A 22,106-nucleotide genomic window follows, 5' to 3' on the forward strand; every position below is an offset into this window, starting at 1 on the left:
TCTGGGAAGTGGAAAACAATCCTTGGGACAGGCCCTGTTCAAATCCATGAAATCCACACAAACGCGCCAAGATCCATTTTTCTTCTTTACAACCACGGTATTGGATAGCTACGTGGGATAAGTTACTTCATGAATTGCCTCGGCATTAAGCAATCTGTCAACTTTATCAACAACGGCCGATGCATGCTTTGTTGCTGCCGACTTTTCTTAATGATTGGTTTGACTTTTAGATCGATGTTTAAATGGTGCTGGGCCACGATTGGATTCACCCTCGGCATTTCATATGGTGTCCATGCAAACACGTCGAGGTTGCCGAGTAAAAAGGAAACCAGCTCATTTCTTGCAACTTTGTTCAGGGAAGTACCGATCACGAAGAATTTGTCAAGGTTCCCATTGATTTTGATCCAATCAAGGTCTTCAGTTGCCTTCTCCCTGGGGATTTTCCCAATGTCCTTGAGGCTTTCTCGATCCGGTACTTCAATCGAGTTCACTTCCAGTTCCTTTGGCCTTTTTACAGCAGCAATAAAATAGCATGCCTATGCCGATTTCTGTGAGCCCCAAATTGTTCAATGCTATATTCAGTTGGAAAGCAGAGTAGTTGATGGTAGGTGCTTGGCACAACTTGCTTAGCGTGCAACCAGGTTCTTCCCATGATAAGAGTGTATACTGACAGGAGTTTGACGACTAGAAATTCCACATTGACTGATTTGGTACCCGCCATGGTAATGTGATCTTGCCCAAGGGATACTCAAGGTTGGCGTTGAAGGCGAATAGTGGGTAATCGGCCGGTAACAGATCCGAATTAGTGAAGCTAAGTTTAATGAATGTCTTGTAATACATTATTTCTGAGGGCCGTTTGGCTGGTGTGATTGGCTTGGACAGGCTAGGTTGTAACTGAATTGTATGTACTTGGGCTAATGATGGTAGGCTGTATATCATGTGAATTACACCAAGTGGATGTGAATCCGACCGTAGAGCTACCGTGTTAGGTGGATTGTTCTTTCAGACATGTTGTCGTCTTGCACTAACTCCTCCAGGTGGTCCTTTAGTGCATAACAATTGGCAGTGTCGTGGCCGTGGTCCTTGTGATATTTACACTTCCTATTCCTCCTTCTATTATCAAGGGGCCCCATCATCTTGGACGGCCACTTAAAGAATGGAAGATGCTGGACTTTGGATAGGATCTTACTGATCGGCTCTGCCAATTCTGTATACTTCTTGTCCGAACGTCTGGTCTGCCTGCCATCCAATTCATACTATTTGTTCAAACGGTGCGAACACTGCTCGTTTGATCGGCACAAATCACGCCGGTTGTCTCGTTTAGCCCAAGTCTGAGGTTCAAGGCTCCTTGGTGGGACGACGCTTATCGGCTGAACCAGACCAGATGGTACCGATTTAACGACTTTTTGTCCGGCCTTGACACGGAGGGCATCGTCTTCCATCTTGCAGTACTCCTCAACTTTCTTCATTAATGCCCAGACTATTTTGGGAGGCCGTCTGGTCAACGAACTGCGAAGTGGACTATCGGGGTGTAACCCTATCTTAAAGGCAGTAATGGCTATAGAATCATTGCAGCCATCATCCACCAAGTTGAAACACTCCCAATAGCTTGCTGAATACTTACGGAGGGTCTCTTCTGGTTTAATTTGCATCACCCAGAGAGAGTCGGCTTGCTTCGGCTGAATTTCGTTGGTGATGAATCTTGCCCTGAAGGATTTTTGGAGCTGATGAAAGCTTTTTATTGACGCCAGCTCCAATTTATAGTACCATTTGAAGGCCAACAGTCCTGGGCTACTGGGAAACATTTGACACACGAGGGCATCATCATCAGCATGCAACATCATCGCTTGTTTGTAATGACGAAAATGGTCTGTGGGGTCTGATTTTTCATCGTACATCGTGAATGTTGGTGCTTTTAACTTTTTAGGTAGCACAACCCTTGTAATACGTCATACAAAAAGGTTGTGCCTGTCCTCTTTATCTGAACCATCACTTCCTTTCCCTCGCCTGTGTCGTACATACAGACTGCCCTCGGATAAGCTAGATACATTAACTCGCCCCTTCTTTCTGGGTTCCTGAGATGGCGAATCGCAATCACTACCACTATCATGTTTTCGATGTCGACGCCGTTGATCATGATTCTTCTTCTCTGGCAATCGACCCAGGTCATGACACGTGGTCTGTTGGGATTTGCCTACCTCCAGGGCCAATTCCTTACGTAAGTGCTCATTATCGGCCGCCATATCTTCCAAGCGTTGTTCATTTCGTTTTGTTTGATCCATGATTGTCTGCATAGTCTCCTGCGTAGAGGTTGAGGGTGAGGTTTTAGCTACTAAGTTGAAGTTGAGGGCCCTTTGCATGGTGATATTCTTCGATCCAAGCATGTTTCTTAGAGTAACATCATTTCGTGGTGTAACATTGTTAGCAATGAGGGAAGGATCATCTATCACGCCTGCCATGAACGCACTTGAGTTTTCCCACAGACGGCGCCAATTGTGGTAAAGTGGTTTGGAAATACTCTTTGATCCAAGAAGACGCTCTTGATCCCCTGGTTGCTGCCTGAAAAAGGAATGAACACTCCAGTCGGGGGTGCCGGAATTAGCACTTCGATGGACCAGTCAGTATTCTTTCAAATCTTTCTTCTATCACAAGTTATCGTTCTTTTTGTTTACATACCTCGCTTTTGGCTGATGTTTCTCCTTTTTATATTTCGTCCGGGCCCAGGGTTGGGCCCACTCTTGACCTTGCATATAATTATCTAGTCTGCCTTCCAATTGAGTGCGTTGGCTCCCATTCGGCTCTTTACATGGCCGATTCGTATACGCGGCTTCATGGGCCTCCGGATAGGGCCGACTTGTCTTCAGCCCAATATCCCAACTGGCCTGCTTGGCCTTTCTACGTCATTGATTAAATTTGGCCTTCACAAGAATAATGACCATTGACCTAATATCACTTCATTTCACAATATAAAAGCAAAACTAGTTGTTTGTCATACCCATTTTTTTGAAAAGTTTTTCTTATTCTTTCGAAGTTTGAAATGGAATATCCATACTTTTAATAGGTTTTGTTTGGTTTGGTTTGCTTCTATCTCTTTTTTTTTGTCACCGGGATAGAAAGGGAAAGAATTCTTTTTTTTTTTAATTGATTTTGTTTTGATAGAGTTTCCATTAATTTTATAACTGGACACATTCTTCTCTGTGTTGAAGTCTGTTTTTGTTTTTTGTTGTGGTTTTGCTCGATTTGAATGATTTTGATTTGAAAAACTTATATGAGACTGATGTTTTAAGATGATTTGTTTTTGTTTTTGTTTTTGTTTTTTCAAATTAATCATGTAAAAACAAATTTGTAGGAGTGTTATGCCAAAAATTTTTACATTTTAGTTTATTGCATTTTAATTTTTTCCTCCTAAAAGATTCTTTAAGAAAATAATTAGATTGCTTTGGATAGCTAAATTCATTGCTATAGAATGGAAGTGTAATACTTGTTTTGAGAGATGAGGATGCAATTATTTATGTCTGCATTTTTTTTTCCTGGCTCTTAAAGCCTACGATGTTCTGTGCACCTCTTGATGTTCTAGCCATGTTGAATTAGTGATGGAATACTTGGTGTTTTGCAGCATTTTTATGTCCCACGTTTGTTATATAAGTATTTCATTTATTTATGTTCTCAATGTAAACTTCAAAGTCAAGTGCATTTTCTTTGGATATGATTGCTTCAGTCTGTTATCAGGTTATTGGTTATCCCACCAAATCGCTAAATAACTAAATGGGATAAGACCACCTACCTATTTGAGAGAAATTGGACGGAGAGGTGTCATGATGCATGAATATGTAAGTATTATATTTAGAGTTATTTTGACGTTTAATTTTTGTGGATGTGTGCAAAAGAGATATTTAAGGGAAGTATAGAGGATCAATAAGAGTTGGATTGATTTGCGAAATAGGAAGTCAAGGGAATAGATTAATGGGATTGATCAATTCCTTGTGTTTGCCTACACCAATAGGGCTGAAGGTTCGATGATTAGTTGTCCGTGTAGGAAATGTGAGAATCGATACCATCTTGTACGAGAGGGTGTATGGGAGCATCTGATTTTGATTGGTTTTTTTAAAAAAGTACAAACATTGGATTAATCATGGGAAATCTTACGTATCTCTGCATGGTAATCGAGAGAATGAAACATTGGCTAATTTAGACATTGGGGATGATATGGTTAGAATGATACAAGGGGTTATGGCAAATCCACATGCCGGTACAAGTGTTGAGGGTAATGAACCACAGGTGCCTGATCCCCATGCATCTGAACCCCAGCTCGGTCCAAATACGGAGACTGCAAAGTATTTCAAAATTCTTTAAGATGCACAAAATGAATTGTATCCGGGTTGTCAGAAGTTCACATCTTTGTCATTCATTGTTCGACTTATACATCTGAAGGTGCTTAATTAGTGGACAAACAAGTCTGTTGACATGTTGCTTGAGTTATTGAATAAGGCGTTCCCATTGGGTGTGAAACTCCCGGACTCATATTATAAAGCTTAAGAGGTCACAACAGATTTGGGCTTCACGTATGAGACGTAGGATGCATGTCCCAACAGTTGCATGTTGTTTCAAAATGAGGATGCCAATCTTGATAAATGTGTCATATGCAACAGTTCTAGATGGAAATGAAATGGTGATGGTGGTTCAAATGGTCCTAACAAAGGTGGCAAACGAATAGCTGCAAAACAGATAAGGTATTTTCCTTTAAAGCCAAGGTTAGGTTGTTTATGTCATCCAAGACAGCCAAGTTAATGAGATGGCATGCAGAGGAACGAACTGATGATGGTGTCATTAGGCATCCTGTTGGTTCCCTTGCATGGAAAGATTTTGACCCTCAGAATATTGATTTTAGTAATGATTGTCGAAGTCTAAGGCTTGGGTTAACATCGGATGGCTTTAACCCATTCAGGACGATGAACATTGTTCATAGCACTTGGCCTGTTGTGCTCATTCCGTACAACTTGCCACCATAGATGTGCATAAAGCAACCATTTCTAATTTTATTTGTGCTTATTGACGGCCCGAAAGGACCTGGTGACAAGATTGATATGTATATGCAACCGATGATTGAGGAGTTGAAAGAACTATGGAATGACGATGTCTCCACATTTAATGCATCAACAAATCAAATGTTTCAAATGCATGCACCTTTATTATGGACAATTAGTGATTTTCTTGCATATGCAAAGTTGTCAGGATGAAACACTAAAGGGGAATATGCATGTCCTTGTTGCAATAAGGAAACTCCATCGTGTTGGTTGAAGCATAGTAGGAAACAATCATACTTGGGTGATTACAGATTTTTACCTAGTGGCCATAAATTCCGAAAGGATAAAGTATCATTTGATGGTAGTCGGGATTTCAGACACAAACAAAAATTGTTGTCTAGAACTGAGATGCTGCTACAATTAGAATTTGAGGGTATTTTTACCCAATACAAGAGGAATGACCTTAAGGAGAGGCATATGAGACAAGTAGAGAAGGAGAAAGCTGGATATCGCACCCATAGCTGGAAAAAAAAGAGTAGCTTTTATGAACTGCCATATTGGGAGCACAATCTAATAAGACACAACCTCGATGTGATACATATAGAGAAGAATGTTTGTGACAATGTGTTGTGGACAATATTAGGGGTTGTAAGAAAATCGAAGGATGGTGTTAATGCTCGGCGTGATTTACAAGAAATGAATATTAAAAAACCCCTATATTTGCAATTAAGAGGGTCAAATAAAGCTTATTTACCACCAGCACAATTCACGATGACCAAGGATGAGAAAGATTTGTTCTTGAAAGTGTTAAAGGAAGTTAGAGTTCCCGATGGGTATTCATCCAATACATCACGTCATGTGCGCTCACATGATAGAAGTATTAGGGGTCTTAAGAGCCACAATAGTCATATTCTGATGCAACAACTTATTCCATTGGCTATTCGAAGATTGTTATTGAAGAATGTAATTGAACCCTTGATTGAATTGAGCAATTTCTTTAGACAATTATGTTCCAAAGTGAATCATGCAACGGATTTGCAATATATTCAAGATCATATCGCCGTAACACTTTGTCATCTAGAGAAAATATTTCCTCTGAATTTTTTTGATATAATGGAGCACTTGCATGTACATCTAGCTGATGAAGCATTATTGGCTGGAGCTATTTAGTTTCGATGGATGTATCCAATCGAGAGGTATCTTCTTACTTTGAAGCAATATGTGCATAATAGAGCTCATCCAAATGGTTCAATTGCTAAAGGATATCTTATGGAAGAATGCATGAATTTTTTGTGTACAATATCTTATTGATGTGGAAGGCCATGGATGGGTTTCGGTATCGAGTAAAGGCCATGGATGACCGTCGAGCCACACAAAATTATGGTGTAGCTTTGAAGGTAGATACCATAAGTTATGCTAGTCGGAAAGACAAGAATCCTCTTGTGAGGTCTGTGTACTATTATGGACAATTGACAGATATTGTTGAGATTTGATATTCCAATGAAAAGAAACATGTGTTGTTTAAGTGTGATTGGATTGACAACATTCAAGGGAAGAAAGAAGATGTCTTCAATTTCATGTTGGTCAACTTCAATCATTTGTTGTACCGAGATGATCGAATTACCAATGAACCTTTCATCTTAGCATCCTAAGCAGAGCAAGTTTGGTATGTTGCAGACCCGCTAGAACCAGACTAGCAAATGATGGTGAAGATGTCTCAAAGAGGTTTATTTGATATGAATTCGACTGATCCAGAAATCGAGCCATTTATGAGCCAACAATTGGAAGAAAACATAATGCTCTGTGATGAAGAAGTTGGTTGGGTGAGGGAAGCCGCAGAAGGAGAAACACTTGATGTTAAAATAGACTGATATTTACTAAACATCAGTAATTGAATTAAGGCCAAGGTTGTAGTTAATCATCAATTTTTTAATTTACTTTGTCTTTGTAATTGTATTAGTTCAATTAATGTCATATTATACTTGATTCAAAACCATTCTCTATGTTTCTAATGTCAATTAATGTCATATTGCTTACAGATTATTATGGCAAGGAAGAGGAAGCTTGATCATCCCTTACGCATGATGTCCAATGTGGTACGTAAGACGATAGCAGTGGCGCCACCATCGGAGGAGGCATCTCATCGATCACCATTAGAGGGGCCATTAGTGCCACCACCATCTGACCAGCCACCGCAGCGACCACCATTAGTGGCACCACCATTAGAGAAGGCATCACAACGACCACCATCAAAGGGGCCATTAGTGCCACCGCATCGACCACTATCAGTGGCACCACAACAGCTATCATCTACTCAACCTCCACACCTACCATCGGTATGTCCACCATCAGTGGCACCACATCAGCTATCATCCCTTCTAGAGTCATCATTTTCACAGCCAACCGCAGGTATATAAATTTGCTTTGATTTATATAGAAATTATTTAAATATACATTTATTTATTCTCATTATATATAACTTGTTTATTCTTATTATATCTTCCAAACCCTTCGATTTCTTCACAGCCCACCTCAGGTATAAGAATTCGATTTGCATTAACATTACTTAAATTTGCATTTGTTTATTATCATTGTATATTGTTTATTCTTATTGTATCTCGTAGGTCATGTTAGTTCTTCATCAACCTCGACTAGGCGTGGTAGAGGATGTGCCAAGGGCATTAAGGAGTGGGGTACTGGTACAAAGTTAGACATACACTTTGACGAAAATTACTACCCAATAGGGGATAATGTGTCTAAGTTAACTACTCAACTTGGCATTATTGTGTGCAATGGTAACATTGTTCCTCTTACTTTTCTTGATTGGATCACTGTGCCTGACTATATTTTTGCTGCTATCTGGAAAGAAGTAAAGGTAAAAGTGTATTTTTGTCCAAAAATTTAAATTCCAAAATTGTGTTATTATTATTTAAACTTTTAAATTGTGTTTTGTAGGACAATTTGAATGTATGTCCAGAGGAGTATAAGCCAATCTGTATGAAAACCTGCAACAGCATATGGAAGGATCACAAGAATAAGATTAGGGCGAATTACACTAACGGTCCCTATAGTTTGGGGCTTGTGTCACTTTGGTCCCTGACTTTTCAATTGTGACACATTTGACTCTGAATTTTGAATCTTGTTTCAAATAAGGACAATTGAAGATAGCATTGCTCAATTTCAAGGGCAAAATCATCAATTTGATAAAATATAAATTAATTTGCATGTCCAGAGGAGTATAAGCCAATCTGAATGTATGTCCAGAGGAGTATAAGCCACTTTGCATGAAAACTTGCAACAACATATGGAAGGATCACAAGAACAAGATTAGGGCGAATTACACTAACGGTCCCTATAGTTTGGCGATTGTGTCACTTTGGTCCTTGACTTTTCAATTGTGACACATTTGACTCTGAATTTTGAACCTTGTTTCAAATAAGGATAATTGAAGATAACATTGCTCAATTTCAAGGGCAAAGTCATCAATTTGATAAAATATAAATTAATTTGACAAAAATAAATGTCAAAAAAATATTTTTAAATTTTTAAAAATTATTTTTACCCACCATAGATAAAATTATGTAAAATTAATAAATCTTTTACACATTTATTTATTTATTTATTTTACCAAATTAATTTTTATTATTTGTTTAAAATGATGATCATGTAATAGGTGGTTGTTTTTAATTTCATTAAATTAGTTTATTTTTTCAAAAATCAAATATGGCGACAACTTTGATATTATTATTAAACCAATCTATTAAATCAAAAAATCTAAAACTGAAAAAAACACATGAAAATCCTAACAAAAACCTATTACATTATCATCATCCAAATACATAATAAAAATTAATTTGATAAAATAAATAATAAATAAATATGTAAAAGATTTATCAATTTTACATAATTTTAGCTTTGGTGGGTAGAAATAATTTTTAAAAATTCAAAAATATTTTTTTGACATTTATTTTTGTCAAATTAGTTTATATTTTATCAAATTGATAACTTTGCTCTTGAAATTGAGCAATGATATCTTCAATTGTCCTTATTTGGAATAAGCTTCAAAATTCAGGATCAAATTTGTCACAATTGAAAAGTCAGGGACTAAAGTAGCACGAGACTCAAACTATAGGGACCATTAGTGTAATTCGCCCATAAGATTAAGACCAAGTATTTCAAGCCTAGAAGTTTTGATCCTAATCTGAAGGATGATGTTCCTTTGCACATTGTGCCAAGCTAGTGGGAAGAACTTGTGGAGTATTGTCGTACTTTCGATGCTGAGGTATACAAACAAGTTATATGTATGATATGTAAACATACAAATCATATTTATATACTTACATTTGTTGAACTGTTACAGAATATTGCAACTAGGAATGCGAAAAATCGGCGAGCTTACAGCATACTTTATACCACAGGGCATACTACTTTCGCTCAGATTCGGCATGAGGTTTATATTTTATTGCTTTTATTTTTGTATGTAAATAAGGATTATATATTTGCAAATTATTTGGATTCTAATTTTCACATTTCTAAAAAAAATCTAGATGACCAGCAAGGGGGAGTCTACTGATAAGATGAATGTTTGGCTTATGACACGTAAAGCAGATGACCCTGAGGTTATCCAAACCTTGGTAGTTTCCAAACACCTAACATTGTATTTAAATTTAATTTTTATTTTTTGTGTGTCAACCATCTTAATTTGACATATACTTGTATGTCTTATTCAATACATGATGAGTTTAATTTCCAACTCTCCATGCTACTTGAGGATTGCTGAAATTCAGAGGCTGGGAACACCATTTTCCATGAATTGATAGGTCATGACAGACATGGATATTGTCGCACTTACGGAAGAATTGTGCCTCGGAGCGTGGTATATAAAGATGGTGCTAGGCCATCACGGTCAACACCCTAGCCATCAACTATTGTTCAGATCACCTAGCAGGTTCATACGGAGCTAAGAGATGAGTTGAGGGAGGAGATGCGAGCAGAGTTCTCTACACATTTACAGCAGATGAAAACTGAAATGATGGCCTTTGTGTCACAGGGGGCGAGTGTGGATCCCAACAGACACAGGTTCGATATAAATTAATTGTTTGATAGTTAAATTTTCACACAACATATATATAATAAAATTCGAATATGATTAACACATTATGTATGGACTGTCATACGTTCTTGATGCATCGAGTGGCCACCGGGTATTTAGGGAATTTGCAGGAGATGAGACTCCATATACACCACCACCAAAAGATTTGGCATAATGTGAGAAACCAAATATAAAAATAAAGTAAATAATTAAATAATAATAATTTTACAATCTCAAATATTTTGATGGTGAATCCTAAAGTGCAAATTAAATATTTGGAGGGACTTTTAATTAATTTTAAACCTAAAATAAATTTATGGTGAAAGTTTTTAATTTGGAGGTAAGATTTTTTATTAAAAAAAATAGGGGACAAGTTCGTAAGTATATTTTGATATAATAATAGTTATATTTTATTAAAATTAATGGCGAGAGGAAAAAAATAATATAAAACAAAGGATAATTATTTAAAATTTTGTTTAGATATATATATAACAACCCTGGGGTTCCTAACAACACTATAGCAGCAGCAGTAGAAACGTGAGAGAGGAAGAGAGAGCAAGAGATAGAAAAGAGAGAGGGAGAGAAAGCACCTTTGTGGCTCAACAACTCTATGGTAACAATAAATCTATTCTTGTTCTATTATAGTATGTTGTATACATAATTATGGTGCATGTGGGTGTTGTGAGTTGTTGGAAGAAAAAGGAACGGATTGGCTGATTGGGATAGTATTCTGTGTATATTATTATCATGCAAAATTTTAAAGTGAATTAAGGAGCTAAAGTCGTTAGATAAGAATTCTACACCGAACCACAAACTTTAAAAATCAAGAAATCATATCAAACGAATGAATTTTGAACTGAAATTTTTACAGTATATTAATTACATATTGAATTGCATATCTGAATTTTCTCATAAGTTTTGGGAGTCAAAATCTATATTAACTGCTGCGTTCAAATCTATCTAGAAAACTAGTTTAAAACAGTAACTTCGGAAGTGTCCTTCTTTTTGGGTATAAATTCGAAAATTATCAAATTAGCGTCATTAGAACCAGTTACGAGTCTAGTTTCTTAAAATTTTGGCCTTGCATTGATTTCTCGTGTATATTATGAGAACCGCCAATTTCTTTAAAGTGCTGCAGAAAATAATCTGTTTGGATATAATTAATTGTAAATAATAATTTTGATAAGCAAATGAAGTAAAACCAATTGAGTTTGAAACTTAGGATATATTAGTTGATATCTGGAGGGCTTTGGAATTTTTCGAACAACGTGGAGTGGGTTTTGTAATTTTCAAAGTTAGCGAATAGATTGGGTTTAAAACTCTGTTTTATCTTAAGTTACTTTTAATTAAGTTTCAATCAGAACCCATGTCTCGGGTAATTTTAGACCTTGAAGAACATGAACTTAGGTATTATTTAAGAGTAACGGTGAGTGGGGTTGAGCTGTGTTAGTGCGCTTTAGTGTGGGGTACTTAGTTTATTATTCTCTTTAGTATTTTTAAATTAGTAGTGACGTGTAGTCTTCATACTTGGTTAGGGCACTAGTTGGACTTTCATACTCTATTAGAAGATTATATTATTTCATTTTCAGGTGAGTAGTTTCATGCTACATATTTTTATAAATGTTCCCCTACCCTGAACTGTTGGAAAATATAATTATTGTTTCAGGACTAAACTGTTTTGATAAATTATTATATTATCAATGGAATCAAATTATTTCTAAAACATGTGTGAACTTGGCATACTGTAAATTATTTGTTTTGGTCTCTTGTTTATAATGGTGAGCTACCATGTTTTGCGAAACTGATGTGTATTGATTATTGGGACCATTTGTATATTTTAGTCCAGGGAAATTATTCCACTGTGTGTGGTGACTCTGGCCACTAGGGAACAGATCCGGGTTGGGCCGTGATGACTCTAGTGCTCAATGATTGTAAGGAAAAGAGCTAGGTTAAGCTAGGTGACCTTCAATCGGATTGTCTTAGAGAAAAAGCACGGGTTGCCACCTTGAGAATGACTCTTAGTTCGGTATTGGACCCAACGGGGCTTATAGCCTTGAGAACTGTGTGGCATGTTCTTTGTTATTTCTTAGTACCCAGAAAATTATTGGTGTTCATGTTGTAATTTGTTTTAAGTGAAAAATGTCATTTATCATGTTCAAGAGAGACATGAGTATTTTAACTGTTGAACTATGGAGCCTTCTTTTTGAAACAGATTGTCTTTACCAAACTGTATGTCAATCTAGTTTCTGTGATATATATCTTATTTTGGAATTGAACCCTGTTTTCAAAACTCTATTTACTATCCATGTTGCTACTCACTGAGCTATCAGCTGATTTAGTTGTATATCATTTCCAGGTGTTAGAAGGATTTAGAGTGAACTCATGGCGTAGCAGGGACTCAATTGCATGGACCTCTAGGACATTCATTTATTTTTTTTTAGATTGTTATGTCAAGTTTGTGCATATTTATTTTTATTTTTATTGAGGTTCATTTAGGATTATTTTGATATGTGGGCTATTTATATCCCATAAGTTTGGATGGTTTTTCTGTTTATAATTATAGCATGTCACTGGATTGAGTTTTGATTATTTATTATTGGACTATTTTTTAGTTATTCAATGTGTTTATGGATTCGTGTTTAGGCTTACGTGTGCCTTAGGCTAAGGCCCTGTGGGCCACGGCCGGTCATACCCGGGTTTGGGGTGTGACATATAAAATGTATCTTTGCATTTTAAGCTAAGAATAACCACACATTAACTATACATAGCCCAAATGGATAGAGGCTAATTACATAATTAGAAAGAAAGACAAAGGATTTTCCATTGTTAAGTTTCCCACTTGGATTGGCGCACCATTACAGCCTGGTCCTTAGCACACATGACCGCCTAGGCACAAGAGAGTTGTGGGAGAAGATGGGACTTGAATCGGGTTCCTGATTTGGGAGTTAGAGCCAGATTTCAATCTAAGCAAACTTCCTTAAAAAACTTAGAATTTGAGGTGTTGACGCCCCAAAATCACCAAATGGCGTCGGATTAGCACGAAACTTGGCACACACGACCGCCTTGGCACGAGAGCCTTGTGGGAGAAAACGGGACTCGAATTGGGTTCCCGGTTTGGGTGTTAGAGCCGGATTTCGGTCTAAACAAACTAGTTCCTTAAGAAACTTAGAATTCGAGGTGTTGACGCCCCAAAATCACCAAACGGCGTCGGATTAGCACAAAACTTGGCACACACAACTACCTTGGCACGAGAGACTTGTGGGAGAAGACGAGACTATAATCGAGTACCCGGTTTGGGAGTTAAAACCGGATTTCGGTCTGGGCAAACTAGTTCCTCAAGAAACTTAGAATTCAAGGTGTTGACGCCTGTAGACACCCCATTTTTTACTGTCCTCAAGACTTGGACGTCATCGTTTGAACACTCGATGATCATCAATGTTTGTGTTCGTTTTGAACGCCCGAAGTTCTTGGCAGAGCGCCTTGCCTTTGAGTATTTGAAACTTGTCTGTTTTGTGCTTGGTTGTGGATCAAGAGCTTGTTGCTTTGCATCTGGAGGAGAGGATGGCTTGTCGGCTATCCCTAATGCTCATCGGCCATGGCTTGTGCCCATCGGCCATCAGTGGTGGCCGGTCGGCCACATTGATGGCCAGTCGTCCACTTGTGATGGCTGATGGCCATTTTTCTCCTTTTTCAGATATTTTATGTGCCAGCTATTGGTCACTAAATGTATCCTCCTTACACGTGTATGGAGGGATTCAAGCAAGCTTTGGCTTGCATTTTCTATATAAGGGGAGGTGTCTCCCCCATTTTGAAGATTCATAAATTTTGTGAGCAAAATTTCTGTCTCTCTATAAAATTCTCTCTCTACTTATTTTGTGCTTAGAATTGAGATTTCTTTACATATTTTCACTAAGACCCTTAGTCAAGTACCTTCATCTTGGAGTTGAGGTCCTTGGAGGTCCTATTTGAGGTCTAAAGCTTGGTTTTAGCTCAGAAATATACCTGTTTTGTTGCTGTGCTTCAAGGGTAAGAACTTGTCCCTTTTAAGCTTTGTTTTGGTTAAGTGCTTGGCCATCTTTTTACACTATTTTGAGGCTGGTTTTAACCTCTAAAAAACTCTATTTTTAAGGTTCTAAAATAGTGGTTTAAGCCTTGTTTGGTTAGAGGGTGGTTTCCTCCCGTTTGCTCTCTAGCTTGTGAAGCTTTTGAGCCTCCTTTTAAAGCTTTCAAAACCCCATTTTCTTGGCCTTTTAACCACTGAATTCTAGAGGAATTTTAGTGGTAGAAAATTGGTTTTGAGGACCAAAATAAGAGGGGGTGGTCCCCCTCCTCTTGTCTTGTTTGCATGTGTAGATGGCCTAAGAGGTGAGCATGTTTTCTATCCTTTTGGGACTCTATCTCAGCATGTTTTGCTACTAATTTAGCATGCTTTGGCTCTGTTTTGGTTGGTCTTGGTCATATGTGCTTCGCTTTGTATAGCTATAGTGTAAATGGCCTTTACTAGCTTTGAGTTTTAGGGCCTCTAGAATACTTTGCTTGTGATGTTTGCATGATATAGCATCATTTTACATGTAATTTCAGTGCTTATAGCTCTTTCACACTCTCACATATTCCACTCTTTCATTGCTTTTGAGAATTGTGCTTTGTGTCTTGTTTGTGAGCCAACATGCGAGCATGTTTTTCTTGCCTTTTGTGCCTAAGTTTCAGCATGTTTAGGTCACTGACTTGGCATGATTAAGCTCTGTTTTGAGTTGGTTTGATCACATGATCTTTGCTTTATATGCTTGTAGTGCAATTGTGCTAAATTGCCTAGTATGTGCTATTGTTTTGGCCTCTTAATATAGCTATTCTTAGCTTATTTGAAGCATGTTTTAGAACTCTATTTAGGGCATTTTAGGACTGTTTTGGATGGTTGGTCCTTTTTGACCATTGTATTGCATGCCTCTAGTGTTGTGTCCTTCACTAGTTTCAATGCTTTTGGCCTTTGACATGTTGTGCATGTGTTGCTTGCATGTTGTTGTATTGTTTTTCATGCCACTTTAGCACTAAAATATCTGCCATCTCCCTCATTTCTTCACTTTTGATTTGTTTTGAGGGTTGTTTGGCCTTAGGGTTATGTTTAAGCTTGAGATAGAGCTTGTGCTCAATGGATTTAACTCTCTTTGAGGGTTCCTCCTAGCCAAAGGCATGATCTCTCTCATGTCTTAGACCATCCTTTGGTTGACCTCTCTTTCATTAGAGAACTTTCACTTTGGACTTAACCAAATAAAGAATGCTTTGGTAATGTAAAATGTGTAAACAAAATGAGCAAAGTAAAACATGAACAAGATAAGAATTTGTGTTGCATTGCATGTGTTTGGGTCGGACGTTAATCCAAACACAAGAAATGTGGGACGTTTCATACTCAAAGTGATGAAACGTGTCACGTTTCTTGGTCGCCGTCACCCTTGATTATGCATGATAGGGTGGTGGCCATTTGAGTCTTATGTGTGCATTCACTAAGCGTGTACAAGCTTGGTTCTTTAGCCATCATGTATTAAAAATGCTTGGTTGGTGGCTTGAGAGCCAAGTGCCACACTCCTTTGAGCTTGAGACATGATAAGGAGGGTGGCAGTACACACATTCCTTGTAAAATACACTGCCATGCCTCTGTTTGTGCTTTGTTGCAGCAAAAGGAGGAAGTTCAGGAGATCAGTGGCCGACCGGCCACATGCACTAGCCGACCGGCCACCAGTGATGGCCGATAGCCATCAATTGTAGCCGATCAGCCATCAGTGTGTTCTTGAGATGGAACAAAAGCAATCTGGAAGTTGGCATAATTTTCAGAAGTCCAAAGATGTGCAAACAGAGGCATCTAGAGGCTAAGTGGTGGATTTTCGGGAGGAAGCAACCGAGCATGCATGCATTCCTCGCTTCCCAAGGCCATTCATTTAAATTGCTTAGCTAATTAGTTTATTAGCTTAGTCGTTTTGTAATTAATTAGTTAAGTGTTTAATTAATTAATTCGATTTGTAATTAATTAGTTTAGATTAGCTAGTTATTCAATTCGATTTGTAATAATTAATTAGCCAGAATAGTTGATTAGTTGGTTTGTAATAAGTAGCTTAGCTTAGCGTAGCTAGTTAGCTTATTTATTCGGACCCTCCGTCGAGAGGGCGTAATGTTGTAATAAGGGTGCGTGTGTGTGTGCATGTCTTCTAACTCCACGTCTTTCTCCCTTTTACTTAACTGCTTTCGATGGTTAGTTTAGAGTCATATTTCAATTAGCATGTCTTATGCTTGCATATTTGCATCATTCATTTATCTTATATGCACCGGGCTTGGCGTATCATTCAAACTGCATTGTATTTCAATACTTATTTGAGTACGTGTTGAAAGCATGCTATCAAATTGTTGCATTCATATGCCATTTTAGATAGCCGAGCCTATTTAGTTGCATTATTGCATGTGTTGCATTAGGCATCTTATATAGTTAGGATCATGCATTGATTTCTAACTAGCTTTTGTTTTCGCTCGGAGTACTCTGTGAGTTTTACGCTTTAGCATCCCTGCATGTGTGTAAGTGATTGCCATTTTTAGCATGCTTGCCATAAGGCAATTTGCTTAAATGATTAACTGCATGAATACATGTGGATGAAGGCTTTATTACTTGAATTGGAATAATTCATCAAATGTGAGTTTTAAGCCCACTTTGCAAAGTGGAAAAACATCATGTTTTAAGCCCACTTGAGGGTGGCAAATCCACGCTTTAGCGCACTTGAGGGTGGCAATTCCAAACCATTTTCGAAAACAAACATGAGTTGTTTTATTCCAACTTAAGCGATTTAGTCTATACTTGAAAGCTGTGCGCATCACATAGTTAAGTTAGCTAAATAACCGGAATAAGAGCACATGTGTTTATAAAACAACATATCTTGCTTAATAAAGGCCGATCCTTTGATCGAGCGAGCGGGGGTGCTCATTTCATGACCTTCCCCTCTCGTACCCAAGTTCCTGAGCCGAGGCAACTTTGGTGATGATGGAAACGTGGCCTTTGGCACGAGTCAGGATTTCCTAAATTTCCTCAAAATAAAATATTTAGGTGACGACTTTGTAATCTGGCAAAGCAGTCCATTTTTGGCATTATTTGATTGAAAATTGATTTTCCAAAACGTTTACCGGATTTGGATTCTTTGGTGATTTATCAGTCTTACATTGCACTTTGTGAGATTAGATTCAGAACTGTGACAAGAGTCCGAACTGTAGGACCAATTCGAGCTCTCCGAGAGAGGGGAGCGAAGAAGTCAAGCTACAACACCCGAAAATCACCAAACTGCGTCAGATTAGCACGAAACTTGGCACACATGACTGTCTAGGCACGAGAGAATTGTGGGAGAAGACGGGACTCGAATCGGGTTTCCCAGTTTGGGAGTTAGAGCCGGATTTCGGTATATGCAAAATTATTACTTAATTATCTTTGTAATTGTATAGTAGTTAAATTTTTAATTTTTTTTGTAATTAACATATTAACACATAATTATATTGTCATTAATTATTTTTATTTTTTTTTTCCAGATATTTCCCGAGTAGGAGTTTGCTTCTTTTGGAATGCATGCCTGTGAATAATGCGACTAACTTTTGTTTTTGTTACCCACAGAGAATGATGAGGAAATTGTTATTTTAAAATTACGGAACATTATGTAGTTATGAACAACATTACGTATTTTTGGTTTATGTTATTTTAAATTGTGAACAACATTATGTATTTAAAAATTATATATGTATTATGGAACATTATGTAGTGGGGTAATTTTGCTATTGTGTAGTTATGAATGCAAGAATATTTTTATTATGGAGAGATTGTTATTTCTATACATGAATTTTTATATTATTATGCAATTATTAGTTTTTTTTTTCAATTTTTTTTATTTAATACAGGTAATTTTAAATTTAATTTCTTTTTGGCCAACGTAGGCAATGCCGTCGCAAAACAAAATGGCGACAAAGGTCATGCCGTCGTAGCAAAAAAACATTTCGCCACAGCATTTTCTGTCGTCTCAAATAAAAATTTTAGCGACGGTACAATAGTGTCATCGCAAAAGGTCTCAATTTTTTACATATTATAGGCAATTGTAAAATGTTGTCGCAAAAGCCAACATTTGCCGTCGTAAAAAAAAAAAAAAAAAAAAGGCGATGACATCTACCATCGCTAAAACGCTTTAGCAACACCCTCTGTTGTGACCCCCCCTTGCTATAGCTAAAAGTCATTTGCCGTCGTTAAAAGTTTTTTGAGATGGCATTACATTTTGCCGTCGTAAAAAAATGAAATTTTGTTAGTGAAAGTTACGACCCTTCTTACTGAATGCTCAGCTCGACTCAATGTGACTATTTGTCCACCATACCCCGACATCTCTACATCTCTAACACTAGACTGATATGGGCAAAGGCAATCACACAATTTTGGACACAAAAGGATCTCCACCAATGCCACACTCGTCACCCGAGAACACAACCATTCTTCATTCTAAGAAATACTTCTAGCATCTACCCACGAAATTTTCCTTCCACTTTCATAAACTCCATCGAATGTCTAATAGTACCACAACACAAACAACACCTTTATCACAATCGATAGGACCACAATGACCTGACCAAGAAAACCATAACACTAAATCACACATAACTACCAGTCTTACTGCCCCCAAATACAAATCTCACACCCCCTCAAAACCTCTTCACATAACCTACCAATTCTACCAAAACCCTAAAGTTCACATTCTCTTAGACTCAACACATTCAAAGCCTTATAGCTCGGCCCTTACAATACCACGATACCAATCAAAATAACCCACGGATTTCCCGATCTCAACAAACAACTTCTAAACTGAATAAGGCTCACATGCATCACATACCCATCTCATAAATTAGCATCAAGTATACAACAACACTAGGATCATCAATCCTATTAACGATTTCTCATTACATATATATAAAATAGAGTTTTGAGATTCACTACGTGCCCCCAATACATGAGGAATAACAAACAACAACAACAACAGCATATATATACAACATATAATCATGATGCCTCAGTACCCAACAACACATCTGTGAACAACAAAACGTTCAAATATTATACCACTGGTCTCTAATACAAAATCTCCTCTCAAGGTAATACTATAATGAGGGCTAAAAAGTCAACGCTCGCGAAGCTCTCGAAGCCTGACCTGTTTGGTTCTGGTATCGATACCGCCCCCGACTAGACTGAAGAGATTGAGTCTGACTAGGTTCTAAAAGACCTGAAGAATTCACATGCAAAGAACACAAACGTCTAACATGGCCCAGATGACCACAATCAAAACAAATAGTAGACTCCCTACACTAAGAGTGGCTTGAAGTTTAAACCTCACTAGGCCTCCCAACCAACAAGTCTGAAACCCCCAACAAAGACAATGACGGAACCTGAGATTGAGCATGCATTCATCTCCACCTCTTACTGAGCCTAGAGTGCTTATGAACTATAAAAGTTCCTGAAGTGGCCTCCTCCCTAACTTGACCAACGCAGACAACCGTGGCCTCTACTAGGGATGCTCGTGGTTTGGTTTTGGACGGTTCGGTTTGTGATTTGGACCCGCCCGCATATGTGCGGTTTGGAGAAAATTGAACCTTCAACCGCCCACAGTGTGGGTTAAGGTTTGTGCAAATAGGGTTCGCGGATGTGCGGGCGGTTACAGGTGGTTTGCGGATTGGAATTTTTTCTTTAAAAATTTATTTTTGGGCCTTTTTTTCCCTATTTTGTAAATATTTATTTTGGGCCCTTCCCTCCCCTCCCCCTCCACAAATTTTCTAAAATGCTCAACATTAATAATTAATTAATTAAAACTTATAAAATTAAAAATACAAAAAAATCAATTCCTAACACAAGCAAATCATTCAAAATCCTAAACTTTTAAATAAAATCATAAACTAACACAAGCACATCTTTCAAAATCATAAACTAAATCATCAAAATCATTCACTACCCAACAATACAATTAAAGTAAAATCATTCAAAATCCTAAACTTACCTAAAAGTAATTATTCATTAACTTTTACATTCATCCAAAATGCAATAATAAAATAACAATAAATTATTGTCAAACTTCATCCAATTCAAACCCATTAAATAAAATAAAAGCATTTCCAAATTCGGAAACTCCATCATGAATCACATCTAACTGTCAAAAATTCCAATTCCGTGCATATGCTTGATGAACCCTGCACAAAAATAAACTGAAAAATATATAATTTAATCTTTAATATTCATAATTCCTTTGACAAAAAAAAGTGTAAAAGAATAAAGTAATGAAAAGATAAACAAATGTGTATATATTGCATCTCAACAGTCCATTTTTTTTTTTTTTATAAAAAAAAATAGAGTCTAAATGCTGGTGGGTTCTTGTGGGTGCGGGTAAAACCAGTAACTCGTCTGCAAACCGCAATAATGCCATATTCCAAACCGCATTCGCCCACATTGTGTTTGCGAAGCTGTCCATTTGTATACGGATCGGTTCGGGTTGGGCGGGTTGGCGGTTCGGATAACCCTATGCCCAGCCCTAGCCTCCATATGGGCCGCTGCCTCAACTAGAGTATAGTAATTCTTCCACAGAGATCCAGCTACCTTTTCCCGGATATTGTAACGCCCCGAAACAAATGTTAATAAATTCTATTCTCAGTAAAAAATAAATGACAAGCATTCTGATTATAATGTCCTTTCATTTCATATGATTCAGATATACAAAAGATAACACATGCAATAATACATTCATAAATCCTAACCTTGAATCTATAGCATGTGTCATAACGAGAAATATGAAATAAAAGTTAAACAGATAATAAATGCCTTAAAGGCTTACAACTTCCTAAGACAATGCTTGGATACAACAAAGATGGATTTAAAATCCAATACAGTTAAAAGTCCTAGGCTTGTACAAAACAAATACATCAGATAATCAAAAGAAACCTTCAGCTCCAAGTTCCTCCCAAGCTATGATCTTAGTGGAGGCATATCATCATCACCTACAAATGGTTTCTCACATAGGATGAGCCAAAGCCCAGTAGAAATAATCCAACACAATACATGAATCTTAACAAAGATATAAGGTGAATGCCTATGCCATGTTTGTACCAAAACATTTTATATCTCTTTCTAAACCATGCAATACCAGGTTAATGTTACAATTCATAAAATTCTTTCCATTATAATAGAAAACATGGTAGTGAATCACACTTTGGGAATCCCTAAGTATGTGTTTGCAAGTAAACTATACAAGTACAACCAATTGTCATTTTTACCGGTATTAACCGAAAGGCTCGACACCTATCTGCTTGGGTTTCTGGTTTTTCACCAAGGACACATAGGCCAAGTTAATTTCCATAACCACACCCCCTACCCGGATTCACCAAGTATTCATCCATTTTTCTGAGTACAATAAACATTTTCAATTTGTTAAAGATGCAATAATGCTCAATGCAAAAGGATGAAAAATTAGTTTTGATTCACCTAATTCTCATGCAATTTCTACAACAATCATAATTATCTTCCAACGATAGCCCAAAACAAATATCCCTAAACAGATAATAATTTCATATAGATAGACTTTTCCAATTCCAAGATGTGAGTGGTAATACATAGCCAACTCCACCATCTCCATCAATATCAACCCAATTTCACATCTCCAACACCAATTCCATATATTTATACAAAATCAACATTTGAGATATTTAGGGGGCAAAGCCCCATTTTTCTTCCAAAATCAATTCCAAGTATCCAAAGCCAACTATTTAATCACAACTCAACCTCATTTCCAATCCCACAACCATTTTCAAGAATTCATTTGGAAACCCCTCTTTTGATTTTTAAACTAAAACTCTAGGTTTGTTCAAAATCCCCTAATTCCCAATATTGGTTTAGAAAAGAAAATAACTAAGTTAAAAATCATAAGAAAGTGCGAAAAATCCATACCTCAAAG

The sequence above is a fragment of the Camellia sinensis genome, chromosome 2 (assembly GCF_055761805.1).
Source record: "Camellia sinensis isolate YWXY chromosome 2, ASM5576180v1, whole genome shotgun sequence".
Lineage (NCBI taxonomy): Eukaryota > Viridiplantae > Streptophyta > Magnoliopsida > Ericales > Theaceae > Camellia > Camellia sinensis.